Source organism: Rhipicephalus sanguineus, unplaced genomic scaffold (genome assembly GCF_013339695.2).
Source record: "Rhipicephalus sanguineus isolate Rsan-2018 unplaced genomic scaffold, BIME_Rsan_1.4 Seq126, whole genome shotgun sequence".
Lineage (NCBI taxonomy): Eukaryota > Metazoa > Arthropoda > Arachnida > Ixodida > Ixodidae > Rhipicephalus > Rhipicephalus sanguineus.
This window is the reverse complement of record NW_023614562.1, coordinates 2,527-8,762: the sequence shown is the minus strand read 5'-3', so window position 1 is coordinate 8,762 and position 6,236 is coordinate 2,527.

The window sequence follows — 6,236 nt, the reverse complement described above, 5'->3', positions numbered from 1 at the left end:
TGGGAAACACTGAATTCTGCATTTGCTGAGAAATATATGTGCCAAATAGTGCATTTTGTTGCTTTGCAGTCACCAATGCACACAAGTTGACCCCACACTGTACTTAAAAAGTTGTAATAATGGGTATTCTGTGGTGAAGAAGGTTGTGGTGCTTTACATGCAGCCACCGCAGTGATTATTGACTGATGCCAGTGGCAGCTTCTACTTTGCAGCAAAGAAGTTGTTAGAGAGAGCATACACAGGTTAAGCAGTAATAATGACAAAAAATTCCACTGGATGTTAAATGCAAGTCATGAGAAAAGACATGCATGTACATGTTGCCCCTGTTGAAACATATATCAGGCTACAAGTGCCATTATATTTGCTCTGCCAAATTTCTTGTTCAAGTTGAACAGCAATATCTGTTCATGGGATTGCCAGACTTTTTGTGACTGGCGTCCAACAATGTTTTCACCAAAGTTTCATCCCGACCAGGCGAGATGTTGTCAGACCCTAGACTTCAAAAAGCCAAACTATGTACGACTAATTTGTATGCGGTGCCAGAACACTTCAATTTTCACTGAAGTAGCAGACACTTGTAGCCTGGCATTTGTTTCAACAGGGGCAATATGTACATGCATCTCTTTGTGACTGTTGTGTTAAACATCCAGTGGAAGTTTTCGTCGCCATCACTGCATAATGCGTTTTTCCTCTCTCTAACAACTTCTTCGCAGCAAAGTAGCAGCTGCCACTTGCATCAGTTGATAACCATTGCGGTAGGTGCATGTAAAGCACCGAAACTTTCTTCACCACACAGCGTCCATTATTACAACTTTTTAAGTACAGTGTGGTGTCAAGTTGTGCACTTTAGTCACATTAAAGCAACAAAGTGTGCTATTTGGCACATTTCATATTCCTCATTAGTGCGAAATTTCCAAGTCATTACATGCAACATTTTCAAGGAGACATTACGTACATTTCCAGGACACATTACGTATGACAATCCTAAGGTGACATCACGTACAACGTTTCTTCGAGACATAATGTACGACATTCCTAAGAAGACATTACGTATAATGTTCCTAGGAGACAATACGTACAACATTCCTAAGAAGACATTACGTACAATGTTTGTAGGAGACAATGACAATACGTACAACATTCCTAAGAAGAGATTACGTACAATGTTTGTAGGAGACAATGACAATACGTACAACATTCCTAAGAAGACATTACGTACAATGTTTGTAGGAGACAATGACAATACGTACAACATTCCTAAGAAGGCATCACGTACAATGTTTCTAGGAGACAATACGTACAACATTTCTAGGGAGACTCCGTTTACGGTAATCGCCCTATTTCAGAATCGGAAAAGTGATCGGCAACTTTTTACCTTCAGCTTTTTACGTAAACAAGGGGCAAAATTTTTAACAGTGTAGCTTTAGTCTCCGCGTAGCGGGACAGGTAATCGGTGGCGACGATAATCCATCTGTTCCCCGCAGTAGAAGTTGGGAATGGGCCTAGGAAATCCATTCCAATTTGGGCGAATGGCTTTGCTGGTGCTTCGACTGGATGCAAGAGACCGGCTGGCTTGCAAGGGGGCGCCTTGCGTCTTTGGCAGTCGGCACAAGTCTGCACGTGATGTTTAACGGCAGCAGGTAGCTTTGGCCAATAGTACTTGCTTCGCAGTCGGCACAATGTCCGGGTGTAGCCTAGGTGACCAGAAGTGGCTTCATGATGGCACGCGTTCAGAATTTCTTTTCTAAGTGATTCAGGCACGACGAGCAAGTACGCGCTGCCGGTGGGAGAAAAGTTTTTCTTGTACAGAACATTGTTCCGCAAGCAAAAAGACGGCAGTCCTCTGGCAAATACTCGCGGCGCGTCATTGCATCGTCCTTCTAAGAAATCGATGAGCGGTAATAGCTCTGGGTCGCCGCGCTGCTCTTGTGCAATGGTGACCGTGTTGACGACTCCCAAGAATGCAGCGTCCATGCTTTCGTCATCAATCGCGGCAGGCTCGACAGGCGACCGCGAGGGACAATCGGCGTCAGTATGCTTCTTCCCGGATTTATAAATAATGGTCATGTCAAACTCTTGAAGCCTCAGACTCCAGCGCGCCAAACGGCCAGATGGGTCTTTCAGGTTAGTAAGCCAGCAAAGAGAATGGTGATCGCTGACAACCTTGAACGAACGGCCGTGCAAATATGGACGAAATTTAATTACCGCCCACACCACGGCGAGGCACTCCTTCTCGGTTGTCGAGTAGTTCTCCTCCGTGCGAGAGAGAGTTCTGCTGGCGTACGCTATTACTTTTTCAGAGCCGTCTTGCCACTGCACGAGCACGGCACCCAGACCCACATTGCTGGCGTCGGTGTGGAGTGCTGTAGGGGCTTCCTGGTCGAAGTGCGCAAGAACTGGTGGTGTTTGCAAGCGTTGACGTAGTTCGTTAAATGCCATTTGCTCCTTTTCGGCCCAAAGGAAGGGAACGTCCTCTCGTGTGAGTCGTGTCAATGGCGCTGCAATAGATGAAAAGTCCGCGATGAATCGGCGGTAATAGGCGCACAGCCCTAAGAAGCGCCTCACTGCTTTTTTGTCTTGTGGTGCAGGAAACTTTGCCACAGCGTCTATTTTGTCCGGGTCAGGTCGAACACCCTCGTGACTGACGACGTGGCCTAGGAAGCTGAGTTCACTGAAGCCGAAGTGGCATTTTTCCGGCTTTAACGTCAGGCCAGCCGAGCGTATAGCTTGGAGAACAGCGCATAACCGGCTTAGGTGTTCCTCGAACGTTGCCGAAAATACAATAACGTCGTCTAGATAGACCAAGCATGTTTGCCACTTCAGGCCTGACAGCACGGTGTCCATTAGACGCTGAAAAGTGGCTGGCGCTGAGCATAACCCGAATGGAAGCACCTTAAATTCGTAAAGACCATCGGGTGTCACAAAGGCAGTTTTTTCACGATCTCTCTCGTCGACCTCTATCTGCCAATAGCCGCTTCGCAGGTCCATGGATGAAAAGTAGCGCGCATGCCGCAGCCGATCAAGCGAATCGTCTATGCGTGGCAGCGGATAGACGTCTTTCTTCGTGACTTGGTTTAACTTGCGGTAATCTATGCAGAAGCGCAAGGTGCCGTCTTTCTTTTTTACCAAAACCACAGGGGATGCCCAAGGATTTTTCGAAGGCTGTATGACGTCATCCTCGAGCATCTTCTGTACTTGTTTTTGAATCTCCTCGCGTTCTTTCGGAGCCACACGGTAGGGATTTTGTCGGATTGGTCGCGTGTCATCTTCAGTAATTATTCTATGCTTGGTCAATGGTGTTTGCTTGACCTTTGACGTAGACGAAAAGCAGTCGTGGAACTGGTGTATCAATTCCAATAGGCGTTTCCTATCTGATGGCGACAGCGTAGAGGAGACGTCGACAGATAAAGGAGTCGAGGCAGGGTCAGTCGCGTCGTCCGGTTGCAAGGCGAAACAATGCCTTGCTTGGTCTATGTCGTCGTAGTAAGCAATGGCGGTGCCCTTCGGGATGTGACGGCGCTCGTTGCTGAAGTTCGTGAGGAGCACTTCTGCCTGCCCATCAGTCAGTGCCAAGACGCCTCTCGCGATGGAAACGCCTTGCGTAAGCAACAGCGTAACTATTTGCTCTGCTATCACATCCTTATGGCATTGCCTTTCACATGACACCGACACAAGGCAGCAGGATCTCGGCGGGAGCGTTACATCGTCGGCTACTCGCAAACGCCCGTGTGGTTCGTCAATGGTGGAGTCGACATATGGATGTGCTGAAAACGTCACCATACGTTCTGGGATGTTGATGACGGCGCCGTGATCTTACAGAAAATCCATGCCCAAAATGAGCTCTCTACAACACTCTGGCAAAATGACAAAAGAGGCGACGAAGCTAGAATTACCGATGAGGAGCCGAGCGGTGCATTTACCCGTGGGAGTCATTAGGTGACCCCCAGCACTTCTTATGTGCGGCCCTGTCCACGGTGTCTTGACCTTACGAAGGCGGTTGGCGAGCTCTTGCCGCATAATCGAGAAGTCAGCGCCTGTGTCAACCAGTGCTGTCACATGATGTCCGTCTATGAGCATACAGAGATCGGCCCGTACGACTTCGTCGGCATTAGTATTCGTCGTTGTCGTCATCGTCATATCATCTTCTTTCGGCGGTAGGGGGGACTTTTCGGCGTCTCGACGATTGGCAACCTTGCCCCCGGAGGGCGCAGCAGTTAGTTTCCCCGGCGTGGGCTAGGGGAACTTCGGGCCAAGGGCCCGAAGTTCCTCACGCAGTATTTCCCTGATCATCTGTCGTAGGGAACTTTCGCAAACGGCAGCGTTCTGAGCCACAGCGCTTACTGGCGTGTGGCTGGGCAGGCGGTCGTAGTGGCGGCATCGTTGTTGCAGTGCCCGCTCGATGACAGTAGCCTCTTTTATGAATTCGTCTACTGTTGTTGGTGGATTTCGTACGAGGCCCGCGAAAAGTGGTTCCTTTACTCCCCGCATCAGATGACGCACCTTCTTCGACTCAGGCATGTCAGGATCAGCCCGGCGGAACAGGCGGGCCATATCCTCTGCGGACATCGCTACGGTTTCGTTAGGTTTTTGCACGCGGGCTTCAATCAGTTGCTGTGCGTGATCCCGCCGGTCCGAGCTCAGGAATGTTTCGAGCAGCTTCTGGCGGAAATTGTCCCAAGTTTGGAAAGTGGCCTCCCTGTTTTCGTACCATGTACGAGCGCTATTCTCCAGCGCGAAATAGGCACGGCCAAGCTTTTGTTGTTCGCTCCAGCGATTGAGCACAGCTACCCGTTCGAACTGTTCGAGCCAGTCCTCGACATCCTCATACGCTTCCCCGCGGAAAACTTCGGGAATGCGAGGATGCTCAAGTGTAACCTGGGATGGAAAGAGATCCGCCGACGTTGTAGGCGCTGCCATGCTGGTAAGAGGAGGGACAGCCGAGAACTCCCCAGACAACGCAATGGCGTCCTTTGGATACACCTAGGATGCGCTGTTTGGGATGTGTGGGAAGTTCTAAGGATGTCCCAAATAATTCCCACAAACCTCCTGGAAGCCTCCAAAATGAGACAAAAAACGGGATCCACAGGACTTCCTCCCCATAGGACATCTCGGGATTATATTGGGATTAGATTTGGATGTTGCACATTCCATTATCAGTACATGCAGCATTTAAAGGGCACATGCTAGTTAATAGAAAGAACTGCTTTTTTGAAAGCCTTACATTTCTTTGAATGTTTTTAAAACCCCTGCACGTACCCTTCCAGCAATGCAATTCACTCCTGCTTTTTCATGTGACTGCAGGCCTATAATATGTTCAGTGGTTCTGTTGCTTTCTTCTTTGCTTATTTTCCAAATCTTGAAAACACTGCAAACACTGCTGCAAGGGCAGAACCCCACACATCTGCCTACATAGCACTTTGCATGTAGAAGTTCCCAATGTAAAATAGAAGAACAACGGATCTTGCCCTATGAGTTTCAATTTCAAGCCTGAATTAAAGAACAGCTTGAAGACGCTTTCAAGCACAGCTAAAGAAGCCAATGATAAAAGCTCTGAATTCCATGATTCTGTAACAGTTCTAGAACAGAGATCAGTACAGAAAAAGCAGTAGGACAAGTGCAGCACATCTCATACTTTTCTGAAGATGGCTAAAGTTAGGCGCGTTCAGACAGAAAAATGAATTTTTAAAATACTCCTACTATTTCTGGATCTGTTGTAAATGTATTACACTAGTTTAATGTCACACTATAACTTAGACAATATATAGTTCATGCAAATAGAAGTTTGAATTCTTTATTTTACTGCACATTTGCCATGCATAAAGAGCATGCATATAATATATATATATATATATATATATATATATATATATATATATATATATATATATATATATATATATATTGTTACGGATGATATGGGTTTATTTACAATGAGGTCAATGAAGCGGCAGGCAAAAGACAAGGGACGATCCGATGATGCCGAGCACCAAATCCCTCGCGCCCGTTCTTCTTCTTCGTTCTTCTTTCGCGCTCTTCCAGCGCCGCGTTACATTTTCCTCGGGGCCAGACGAAGCTCACCGAGCAAGTCAGAGGGCTCGCTGAGTGCAGGGCTTCAGTCGTGCAACATGGACAAGTTGCGTCTTGCGTGAACGGCGGTTGCCAGCTGTCACTTTTGCGATGACGTAGGTGACGTCGCTCAAACCTTTAACGACGACGAATGGACCGGTGTACTTAGA